Source organism: Schistocerca cancellata, chromosome 8 (genome assembly GCF_023864275.1).
Source record: "Schistocerca cancellata isolate TAMUIC-IGC-003103 chromosome 8, iqSchCanc2.1, whole genome shotgun sequence".
Classification (NCBI taxonomy): Eukaryota; Metazoa; Arthropoda; class Insecta; order Orthoptera; family Acrididae; genus Schistocerca; species Schistocerca cancellata.
The window spans coordinates 489,099,880-489,113,548 of NC_064633.1; positions in this window are offsets into that span (position 1 = coordinate 489,099,880).

Genomic DNA, 13,669 nt, shown 5'->3' on the forward strand with positions numbered 1-13,669 from the left:
GACATCTCAAAGAAAGTTTACTTAAATCTACATCAAGCTCAATTATGAAAAGCAAAATACGATAAAAATGTGAACAAGGTAATAACCTATGCTGCTGGAGAAGAAATATTGGTGAAAAACCATCCAAAGGAATCAATAAAGATAAAGATAAATAAGAAATGGCAATATTTATATACTGGACCATACAGAATAATACAAATTCCCCATGAAGGAAGTTATATACTTGCTGACTGTAATTATGGTGTGATAAAAGGTTTATTCCACCACAAAGAGATAAAGAAATATTATCAGTGAGAAGATATGTACCATTTATGAAGAGAAAAAGAAGGAAAAGAGAATGAGAAGAGTATTTACTAACAGGACAGCGATATTCGGCTTGAACCACAGGTTAAGCTACAAGATGTATTATTTTGTTCATTATTTTATATATAGTTACAAGGTTTATTTTATTCTATTATTAGTAAATATAATGTATGTGTTATGGCAAACATACCACAATAATATGATTTAAGAGGATTAAAATGAAAAAGTTCGCAGAAAAGTGAAATGAGAAAGAAACAGTTAATAGATTGAAGAACAAGAGATAGCAAGATTAACTGACATCAAGATGATTGGTTAAGTTTAAGAGAACGCTACCCTAGAGGCATAAGTATTTTACATTTATGAACTGTTGAAGGAATTTTATATGTATTAATGGTAGAAAGTATACTTCATGTACTTGTAATGGGCACAATCAAAGCTAAAGGAAATATGAGAAAGGAATGAAAAGGAAGCTGATGTAACTGTCTACTCAACGTTACAATCTAGACAACATAAGAAGAAGAAAACCAGGTGTTGAAGACAATGAAAGTATGATACAAAACATAGGGAAACAATTAATTGAATTTCAGGATGAATTGATAACCATCATGGTAAGAAAAATTAATACAAATCTCATGAAGGTATGATGGTAGAAAGATGGAAGGACTATTGTCTAATATAAACTGAGAACAATTATGTGACGGAACAAACTTCAATATTGGATGACAATGTATACGACAAAGAAAAGCACCAAAACAAGCACAGTTGAACAATACTCACAGTATTTATGATGAAGACGCAAATCTGCACAACAAGAGAAAAATGCATAAGAAAATCTGCAGCACACTTTTATAACAATAAACCAGCACTTGATGATTAACAGAGAAAAATGCATAAGAAAATCTGCAGCACACTTTTATAACAATAAACCAGCACTTGATGGTTAATGAATGAAACCTTTTAAACACAGTAGTATATCATGATACACACATCGGCGAGAATATTCACGAACTGCAGTAAGCAATTTCTACATCTACATCTACATCTACATACATACTCCGCAATCCACCATACGGTGCATGGTGGAGGGTACCTCGTACCACAACTAGCATCTTCTCTCCCTGTTCCACTCCCAAACGGCACGAGGGAAAAATGCTGCCTATATGCCTCTGTACGAGCCCTAATCTCTCTTATCTCATCTTTGTGGTCGTTCCGCGAAATGTAAGTTGGCGGCAGTAAAATTGTACTGCAGTCAGCCTCAAATGCTGGTTCTCTAAATGTCCTCAGTAGTGATTCATGAAAAGAATGCCTCCTTTCCTCTAGAGACTCCCACCCGAGTTCCTGAAGCATTTCTGTAACACTCGCGTGATGATCAAATCTACCAGTAACAAATCTAGCAGCCCACCTCTGAATTGCTTCTATGTCCTCCCTCAATCCAACCTGATAGGCATCCCAAACGCTTGAGTAGTACTCAAGAATAGGTTGTATTAGTGTTTTATAAGCGGTCTCCTTCACAGATGAACCACATCTTCCCAAAATTCTACCAATGAACCAAAGACGACTATCCACTTTTCCCTCAACTGCCATTACATGCTTGTCCCACTTCATATCGCTCTGCAATGTTATGCCCAAATATTTAATCGACGTGACTGTGTCAAGTGCTACACTACTAATGGAGTATTCAGACATTACAGGATTCTTTTTCCTATTCATCTGCATTAATTTACATTTATCTATATTTAGAATTAGCTGCCATTCTTTACATCAATCAAAAATCCTGTCCAAGTCATCTTGTATCCTCCTACAGTCACTCAATAACGACACTTTCCCGTACACCACAGCATCATCAGCAAACAGCCGCACATTGCTATCCACCCTATCCAAAAGATCATTTATGTAGATAGAAAACAACAGCGGACCTACCACACTTCCCAGATGATACCCTCACCTCCGATGAACACTCACCATCAAGGACAACGTACTGGGTTCTATTACTTAAGAATTCTTCGAGCCACTCACGTACTTGGGAACCAATCCCATATGCTTGTACCTTAGTTAGGAGTCTGCAGTGGGGCACTGAGTCAAACGCTTTCTGGAAGTCAAAGAATATGGCATCCATCTGATACCCTTCATACATGGTTCGCAAGATATCATGTGAAAAAAGGGCGAGTTGCGTTTCGCAGGAGCGATGCTTTCTAAAGCTGTGCTGATGCATGGACAGCAACTTCTCTGTCTCAAGGAAATTCATTATATTCGAACTGAGAATATGTTTGAGAATCCTGCAACAAACCGATGTTAAGGATATTGGTCTGTAATGTTGAGGATCTGTCCTTCTACCCTTCTTATATACAGGCATTACCTGCACTTTTTTCCAGTCACTCGGGACTTTACGTTGTGCAAGAGATTCGCGATAAATGCAAGCTAAGTAAGGAGCCAATGCAGTGGAGTACTCTCTGTAAAACCAAATTGGAATCCCATCAGGACCTGGCGATTTATTTATTTTCAACCCACTCAGCTGCTTCACAACCACAGGGATGTCTATCACTATGCCCTCCATACGTAAATCTGTACGAGACTCAAACGGCGGTATTTTTGTACGATCCTCCTGCGTGAAAGATTTCTCAAATTCTAAATTTAAAATTTCAGCTTTCGTTTTGCTGTCTTCCATTGCCAGGGCAGACTGATCAGTGAGTGACTGGATGGAAGTCTTCGACCCACTTATCGATTTCATGTAAGACTAGAATTTCCTTGGGTTTTCAGCAAGATCTTTTGCTAAGGTATGACGGTGGTAGTGGTTGAATGCTTCACGCATCGCTCTTTTTACAGTAGCACGAATCTCTACTAACATTTGCCTGTCCTCATTCTTCTGATCTTTCTTGTACTGTGAGTGCAATTTCGAGCCATGAAACAGGCAACAGATGCTGTGATCCAAATTTCAAATTTCAAGGAAATAATCTTTATTAAACAAATTATGAAACACTGGAGGAATTGCACATTCACTTCGTTTTTCTGTTGCCAAAGCAATATCAGGTGAAGACATAACATTTGCTCCAGAAAGAACTGCAAGACATACAATGGAGAAGTAGAGATGTGTTACCAGCTGATATGTCATTCGGCCTGACACTGTATGCAGCTCATTTGAAAAGCAAGAAAGAAGAAGATGGCCGAGCCAAGTGTAGCTGCGTATACAGCCTGGTGGAGGACGCAGTTCTACCAATTTTCTATCGGAACTGGTTACAATCTCTGCCTTGTGCAGCCAGTTGAAAGGGCTTCTCACCACATAGTGAACTGTTGTGTGTGTGATGTACAGTGCATGTGAAGTGCATCATGGCAGAAAGTGAAATTCAAACAAATTTATTGACTTTTGGAGTCATTTAAACAGGCAATTTCTGTTAAGCCCCCATTTACAATTATTCATGCAAAATTTGATGTAAAGTGTATGTTACAACTTGTGGCATGAATATTGGGATGGATGAACTCAGGTATAACAGCACAGTACACAATCCTAGCACACTCCAGTGAATCCTGTAATGTCTTCAATCTTATCGCGACATTACAGATGGAGGGGCAGTGAGCGATGCAAGGGTCACCAAATTTGTTATAAAAGTCAGTAAATTACTCAACGGTAATTTTGTTCACTCTAAGCAAGTGTCAATTAGTGACATCATCAACCAGACACGAGTTGACTGTAAACTGAATCTGTTTTAGCAAACTAATGATTTCTCTCAGGCGATAAAATTTTATTGATTATGAAATACAAGTTCTTGACATTTATTCAGAATCAGAAATGTTTAATTAGTAATTAGATGCCATAATTTATTTGTTTAATATAAAGGGGTTTTGAATTTTGTATGAATAACAAGAAAAAGTGAATTTATGTGCAGCTTTTACTCTGAGACGAGTTATCACTTAGAGTGCTAAAAGTGCGCGTGTACAGTTCGCTGACCTATGTGGTGAATTTTATTTTGTGATTTTGACCCAAATGGAGAGTAAATCCACCTTCATTTAAACTTTACGTGAGACAGACACATCACATTATTACAAAAAAGTAGTTTAGTCCATTAGGGATAACTGAAAAGTGCGTGCTTTATTTGAAATAAGTTACACGCCAGCTGTCCATTAAATTGAGTACAATAGTTGCAAATGTGTTTGGAGTTAATGCACGAAGTTGGAAATTAATTTTGAAACAAGTGCTGATTTTCACAAAAAATGAACTGAAAATTTATTCAAATTATCGAGGTCCAGTTTTAATTGAGACTCGTATCACCTTGTTGATTACATTGCCTAGCAACACTGTAAAGCAGCTTAATTCATTAGCATGATTTGTGACATAGTAAGGCCCATTACACACAAAAAATGTTACACGAAGTTTGCTGACCACACGAGAGTATGAGAGTGTTTTTCTTTCCATAAATGCCATTAAACTGGCAGTTTCAAAAGTTAAATTATTAACTGTTGCGTAACTTCATTGATTGGCCTACACAGAACTTGTCGTATCATGCCTCTTCACTAGAGATCTCAAGAAGCCGGGATAAACAAGAAGAAGGAAAAGACTAAAGAAGAGGCATCGGTATAAAGGGACAAAAGGAATGAAACACAAAATAAGAACAGATTTTGCATGTGTACAGCAAGGACAGTAATTCTGTAACTTTTTTAACTTCTACATTTAGAACAGATCACATTTACAGAAGGTGCAATGAGCAGCACTGTCCCTCTATATTATTCATATTATACCAGTGATTCAGAATGAAAGAACAGATTTGAATTGTTTATTACAGACTAACTATAAAAGTTAGAAAACACATTGTGCATGTCACTGAATAGAGGAAGGTCCGAAGTTTGGCCCAGCTGTTCTGTTGTTTGTTTGTAGCAACGTGGTGCCAACACCGCAAGAGAAATCATTCTGAGTGTTGGAATTTGTGCAATGTCAGTTCATTGTTCAAATGTAACATCCATTCCACTATCGATTCAACAAGCATATTTATGATTGACAAACAAACTTCTTGGAAGTTGGTTGTATATGCAAAAGAAAGAACACAAGTTGATCATGCATGTCTGATGAAAAGTGATATGGAGCCCTAAGCTGCATTGATATGGAGCCCTTAGAAGTCCACAATATGGGTAGAGCAGGAACTTTTAACTTCCTCAAACAATGGTATGGCATTTTCTGAAGCAACACCTGCATAAGAAGACTTATAAGTTGCAATTATAGCAGCAATTGCATACCTGTGACCATAACAGAAGATAGGAATTTTGCATTTCAGTTATCCAGGATGTCGCAGAGGACTCTTTTCAGACAAACTGACATTTCATCTATCTGGTAAAACAAACTGCCATAATGCAAGAATTTTGGGGTCACAAAACCTGGTGTCGTCGTCAAACATGAAAGAGACTCACCGAAACTGAGTTTGTTTTGTGCCATTTCTGTTCACAAAGATTATGGGCCTTTCTTTTTTGTGGAGAAATTGTGACAGGAATGTCGCAGCTGGACATGCTGCAAAGCTGACTGCTTTCTGAACTTCACAGAGATTCCACTGAGTTCATATTTATGTACAATGGCGCCTGGCCTTACTTTCATCTTGAGGTGCAACATTATCTTAACAACAGTGTTCCACAACATTGCCCTTGAAGAGGTGGACAACAAGATCTTGTTCATTGCTTTTGGCCTCCCAAGTCTTGTTCATTGCTTTTGGCCTCTGCAAGAGCTGAGATATTGAATTGGTGAAGCTGTCACTTAAATAAACAAGGACCAGTTGATTTGTGTGTAATATGAAATGGACTATCATTTCGATATTTCTCGACCAATGCTTTGTGCTCATGTTGAGTGTATGGTATAGTGTCTGTGCGAACATAAAACTTTGAACCTTCACCAATGACATGTGCAATGTGTTTCTGCATTGTGACCACCTAGCGTTGCCCACATTGTGACGCAGCATGCCCAGTGTGGCAGGCTGAGGCAGCCCAAAGCCATGACACTGGCTGGTGGTGTGTCAAATGGGGCAGGCTGCGCCGGAGAAGACCGCGGGATTGGAGTGCGGCGTGAAGGGGCACCCTGTGGTGAGGGCCTTTAACCCAGTACACAATATGTAGAGGTTATTCAGAATATGCCAGCCACCACTGAATGTTTAGAGGTTATTGAGAATATGCCTGTGACTGGAATGGTTAAGGATCTTCAAGTTTTTGAAACAAATCTGTACAGTTGTGTCACAGATTAATAGTAGTTGATGAGACTTCTTTGTTTAATGAAACATTTGATACCATTCATATCTGGTGAGGTTTCTTTCAAAATTGAATATTTTTATTTCTGTTGTGAGAGCTTTTGTGGTCATTGTATTGTTTGGTGTCAACTACTTGAAATTTTAATTAACCCTATATATTTTAAAAATCCATTTCTTTCACTTTCATGTCACTTTTGAAAATTTTAGTTATCGAATGAAACTGAATATGTCCCTTCTGTGAGTAAGCAGAAGATAATTATAGGTATATTTAATATTATCCAAATCACAAAATTACATTACCAAAAACTGTGCTTAGGAATATATATTTTTTTTCTCCATAAAATACATTTGTGTACTGATTATTACTTTCTTACAATTGTCAATTCAGTAGGAAGATGAATGTTGGAAACCAAACTGTGTCTTGCTTCCAAGTTTTTAATGTAAAGTATTGTATTGTGACTCATCTACAGACAAATCTGACTATGTCAAGAATATTAATATTTGTATTATATCAGTGGGAGCAGGAATATAAAACCAGTGAATCTCAAAAACAGTGTTTAAAGTATCATTCTTAACCAGTACCATTTATATTGTAAATGAAGAGAACCATATTACTGTCCAAGTCCAATACATGGAAACACTAAGATCAACCCATGGTTTAACAGGTTAGTGTTCTTTGCGTAAACATTTTAAGATCAGGGTCGAAAGAACCATACTCCAAATTTTACAAAACAAGTTGAGCCAATGACATCTACAAGAAAACAAGATGAGTACAATTAGTAACTGCTGATTACTACTACAATCAACTTAGGAATAGACTATCTACATTTCTGTTTTCCAGTTTTAAACTTTACACATTTCTATGTCAGTTGATGCTGACAGCAATGTTGAAACTTAATAATCTTTATTTAATTCTTACCATGATTCCTGAAATGAGGGAATGGGGTTGCTAGTTTTTTATAGGAAAAATAAATTACTATGTGTGATTCATTCCCCTGGCAGCTTTCATAGGGACTCCATCATCTGGCCACAAGTGGTCCATCGGGACCATCTGAGTGCCGTGTCATCCTCAGCTGAGGATGTGGATAGGAGGGGCGTGTGGTCAGCACACCACTCTCCCAGTCATTATGATGGTTTTCTTTGACCGGAGCTGTTACTATTCGGTCAAGTAGCTCCTCAATTGGCATCACGAGACTGAGTGCAACCCGAAAAATAGCAACAGCTCATGGCGGCCCGGATGGCCACCCATTGAAGTGCCGGACATGCCTGCCCGACAGTGCTTAACTTTGGTGATCTGACAGGAACCAGTGTATCAACTGCGGCAAGGCCATTGCCAGCTTTCATAGTCCACCTGTTAAACTGGCTTCATGAAAAGAGAGCCGACATCAGCCCTACATTCTAGGTGAAGATGGGAGAGATTTAGTAATCTCATCAGACATATAAACGGATGATGCAGATGTTTCAACATGTGTAACGTGGCATACATCTAGTGAGGGCACCTGTGATGGGAAATAAGGTAGCTTTTCTTGTTGTGGTTTGATTTCAAGTGATCAACATACTGTGAGATGCTACGTCTTTTTACCACCATTTCTGGAAATCCCAGCCACCATATTGTTCTCTCTTGATGTGGTCCTGCTATGCAGTGTATAAAGAATCTCCCTCTTACAACAAAGGAGAAATCAATGTGTTACAATCAATATGTACTAGCAGTTAAAATTACTCTTCTATTAAAAAGGTTTGAAATTTCTGGCATACTTAAAAGTCATATTATTAATTGCCAATCTGATGCTAATTATTAAATTTACTTCTAGATTGATTTACAAAATAATGATATCTTTTAGTGATTATGCGTCTTTTTGTTTTGTAAACTCTTTTGCTCTGTAAACTCTTGGAATCTTGTTATTATTTTTCTGTGTGAGCCCAAATTTCTCTTATTTTATCGTGATGATCATTTCTCCCTATGTTTTCAAAATTGGAGGAGAAAACTGGTGATTGAAATTTCATGAGAAAATCCCATCGCAACAAAAAACACCTTTGTTTTAATGACTGCCACTACAACTCACGTATCTTGTCTGTGGCACTATCTCCCCTATTTCGCAATAATACAAAACAAGCCACCCTTCTTTGAACTTTTTCAATATCTTCCATCAGTCCCACCTGATACAAATCCCACACTGCACAGCAATACTCCAGAATAAGGTGGACAAGTGTAGTGTAAGCAGTCTCTTTAGTAGATCTGCTGCACCTTCTACGTGTCCCACCAATGAATTACAGTCTTTGGTTTGCTCTACCCACAACATTATTTATGTGATCGTTCCAACTCAGGTTATTTGTAATTGGAATCCCTAAGTATTTAGTTGAATTTACAGCCTTCAGATTTGTGTGACTTATTGCGTTATCAAAATTTAGCTGATTTCTTTTAGTGCTCATGTGAATAACTTAACACTTTTCTTTGTTCATGGTCAATTGCCACCTTTCGCACCACACAGATATCTTATCTAAACCATTTTGCAATTTGTTTTGGTTGTCTGATCACTTTACAAGATGGAAAATGACAGCATCATCTGCAAACAATCTAAGACGGCTACTCAGATTGTCTCCTATGTCGTAAATATAGATAATGAACAATAGAGGGCCTATAACACTTCGTTGGATATTACTTCTGTTTTACTCAATGACTTTCTGTCTATTACTACGAACTGTGACCTTTCTGACAGAAAATCACGAATCCAGTCGCACAGCTGAGGCAGTATTCCATACACACACAGTTTGGTTAGAAGATGCTTATGAGGGACGATGTTGAAAGCATTCTGAAAATCTAAAAATATAGAGTCAATTTAACATCCCCTGTCAATAGCACTCATTACTTCAAGAGTATAAAGAGCTAGTTGTGTTCCGCAAGAACGATATTTTCTGAGTCCACGCTGACTGTGTGTCAGTAAATCATTTTATTTGAGGTACTTCATAATGTTCGAATACAGTATATGTTCCAAAACCCTACTGCAAATTGATGTTAGTGATATGGGCCTGTAATTTCCATTTTTGGGTATTGGTGTAATTTGAGCAACTTTCCAGTCTTTACGTATGAAACTTTATGTGAGTGAGCAGTTGTATATAATTGCTAAATATGGAGCTATTGCATCTGCATACTTTGAAAGTAACCTGACTGGTATACCATCTGGACCGGAAGGCTTGCCTTTATTAAGTGATTTAAGCTGTTTTGCTACGACAAGGATATCTACTTCTATGTTTCTCATCTTTGCAGTTGTTCTTGATTGGAATTCAGGAATATTTACTTCATCTTCTTTGGTGAAGGAGTTTCAGAAAACTGTGTTTAATAACTCTGCTTTTGTGGCACTGTCATCAGTGACTTCACTGTTGTTATCGCGCAGTGGAGGTATTGATTTCATCTTGCCACTGGTGTGCTTTATATATGACCAGAATCTCTTTGGGTTTTCCACCAGATTCCGAGACAGTTTCATTGTGGAAATCATTAAAAACATCTTGCATTGAAGCACGCACTATATTTCAAACATCTGCAAAACTTTTCCAATATTCGGGATTTTGCGTTCTTTTAAATTTGGCATACTTTTTTCACTGCTTCTGCAACAGCGATCTGACCCGTTTTGTGTACCATGGAGGATCAGTACCATCACTTATTAATTTATGTGGTACATATCTCTCAACTGCCATTGATACTACCTCTTTGAAATCATGCCACATCTTTTCTACGCTTACATGATCGGATCGGAAGGCATGGAGACTGTCTCTTAAAAAGGTGTAAGAGCCTTTTTATCTGCTTTTTTAAATAGATGTACTTTGCGTTTCTTTTTTATGGTTGTGGGTGTTACAGTATTCAGCCTAGCAGCAACTGCCTTGTGGTTGCTAATCCCTGTATTCGTCATGATACTCCCTATTTGTCCAGGATTATTTGTTGCTAAGAGGTCAAGTATGCTTTTGCTATCATTTACACTTCAAGTAGGCTCATGAAGTAATTGTTCAAAATAATTTTCAGAAAAAGCATTCAGTACAATTTTAGATGGCGTTTTATGCCTGCCACTGGCTATAAATGTATAATTTTTCCAGCATATCGAGGGTAGATTGAAGTCACCACCGACTATAATTGTATGGATGAGGTACCTATTTGAAATGAGACTCAAGGTTTCTTTGAACTATTCAGCAATGATAACTTCTGAGTCGGGGGGTCGGTAAAATGATACAATTAATAGTTTAGACCAATTGTCAAGTATGTGAGGTAATGAGCAATTTGTGGTGCCCTGAAAATAATCTAAGTTCGGAGTTGGGGTGTCTGCACGGACCGCTCGGCAAGCCGTAATGCTGAACATTAGCGCGTAGTCTAGGCCAACTGCATGGCAGGGAATTCCATGTTGACACTGCGTCGAGGAATGGGCTTTGTGTTGATGAAATAGATTTGTATGCCAGGAGTGCCAAAGACGGCGGACTTTGTGAGACCATAATGGCAGACATTTCACAGTTCATGTAGAAATTAATAATAGCGAGAGGAATCATGATACCTTAAAAAGAAACATGTACATTACCATTATTTGCACGATGATTCTGATGGTATAATCAGATTTTCAATATCTTTATTAGTTTAAAGTTTAGTATCTGAGTGTAAATTATACAAGTAACACCCAGCAACGAATTTCCAAAATCTAAACGGTTCATCCAATTTTAACATCGATGTGTCCTTAGAAAGCTATTACTGTAAAACTAAATTGGTAAGAGTTACAGGCATGTAACTTGAATAGTACATGAGTTATTGGAGGTCAAAGTGGCCGATTACTACTGACCCACAGTTACACGAAAAAACGGTAACAGTATGCTTATACATATATGTCTTTGTTTATATCCGATATATACTATTCATGAAAAAATTGGTCAAATATTTACTGTGTTTTAGAAAGCACGGAGACAACAGGCTACTGGCCTACTTTTGTTTCTGTTCATTTGATATATGATTATTTGATTTGTTTATGTATTTAATAATGTGTGTTAGAGCGTGTTTATGGTCCAGCTGTAGGCATATTTATTTAATTTCAAGTTATTTAAATGTAAATCCAGTATTTTGTATGTGTTTCAATATGTTTGTGAGTGTGCGTTGGCTTGGAGACATGGTGGGAGCACTCTAGCCAATCACAGCACTCATTACTATGGTAGGCGACTACCGAAGTCAATGGAGAGACTGGATAGAAGTGAGGGAGGAGCATCTGGTCGCACAGGACATGAGGGCTGCTGGATGGTAGCAGGAAATACTTGGAGAGGGTTGAGCAGTTTGCACATGGTTGCGGGAGATAGAAATATTTTGCAGTGCCAACTTGTGCACTTGTGAGATTTCCATGGCTTCTGCAGTGAAGAGACAGTATGCGTTTAGATGTGAATATCTCACGAGCAAAGTTTTTGCTCATGACTAATTACGTGAAGTTTCCCTGTTATTCAACTTATATTTTATTTAATTGCTGGACCATTGACACCAATAAGTGTTTTACAGTAATAAATGGCATTCTTAAAGGTACTTCTGCTATCGTACTCATTATTTAAAGTCGTTAAAACAGCACCTGCAGATTTTATCTAATTGCAAACTTTCATTTATAAATTTCTACGTTACATTCAAAAATCACAATTGCCGAGTGATAGGAACCTTCGACCATTCAGTTCATATTGTATACTGTAGACTCAACAGTATTTCACTTGTAATGTGGCAACTATGTATCTCAGCCCCTAGACAACAAAACCAGCCAAAATTTTAATGTTTCAACTCTGAGTCTGAGGGTACATAGTTGAGGGCTACCATTAATTGTTTTTGAAAGCCCACAAGTATAACCTCTACCCACACTATTTCACAGGAACTATCTACTTCAATTTCACTACAAGGCAAACTACTTCTGACAGCAATAAATACTCCACCACCAACTGTATTTAATCTATTCTTTCTGAACACCATTAGATCATTTGGAAAAATTTTGGATGAACTTATTTCCAGCTTTAGCCATCTTTCTCTACCTATAACTATTTGAGCTTCAGTGCTTTATATTAGGGCTTGGAGCTCTGGTCTTTCCCAACACAGTGACGACAATTTACAACCACAATACCGATCGTTTCTACAACTACTTTACTGTGTTTTATCTGCCCACTTTTAGACAGATGCCCTTTCTGTGTTTCCCTGAGACCCTCTAACCCAAAAAATCGCCCAGTTCCTTCCAGATAGCCCCCATTACCCGTGTAGCCACCTCCTGTGTGTAGTGGACTCCTGACCTATTAAGCACAACCTGGAAACCCACCACCCGATGGCCCAAGTCAAGGAATCTGCAGCCTACACGGTCACAGAACCACCTGAGCCTCTGATTCAGACCCTCCACTCGCTCTGCACCAAAGGATCACAGTCAGTTCTGTTGATGATGCTGCAGATGGTGAGCTCTGCCTTAATCTCGGAAGCAAGACTGGCAGTCTTTACCATTTCTGCTAGCCGCCTGAAACCAGAGAAAATCTCCTCCAATCCAAAGCTACACACATCATTTGTACCAACAGGACCACCACCTGCAGTTGGCTGCACCCTGTACTCTTCATGGCATCCAGAAGCACCTTTTCCCCATCCGGAATGACTCCCTGCTGGTATGCACACAGAGTGCACACTGGCTTCCTTCCCCTCCTTGGCAGCCATGTTCCTAAGGGGCATCATTGTGCACCTAAAGTTGGAGCTCCCAACTACCAGCAAACACACCCTCTGTCAATGACCAGACCTTTCAGGCCAAGAAGCTTCCTCTGGAACAGGGTGGGTGACTGCATCTGGCTCAGAGACTTCATCAGCCACAGATAACGCCTGAAACCTGTTTGTCAAACAAACTGGGGAGGCCCTGCGATCGGCCCCATGGAAAGTCTTTCGCTGCCTGCCAGACTTTGGGATGATCTCCCACTTGACCACAGGTGAGTGGTCAACCTCAGTGCAGGCAGTACCCAGGGTTGCCACAGCAGTGGCTCATGTTCGACGTCCCTTGCATCCCCGTGTCCGACCCCCCACGGTGATGCCCCTTGGCAGCAGCCTCAAGCTGTGTGACTGAAGCCAACACTGTCTGCAGCTGTGAGTGAAGGGTCACCAACTCAGCTCGCATATGTACACAGCAATCACAGTG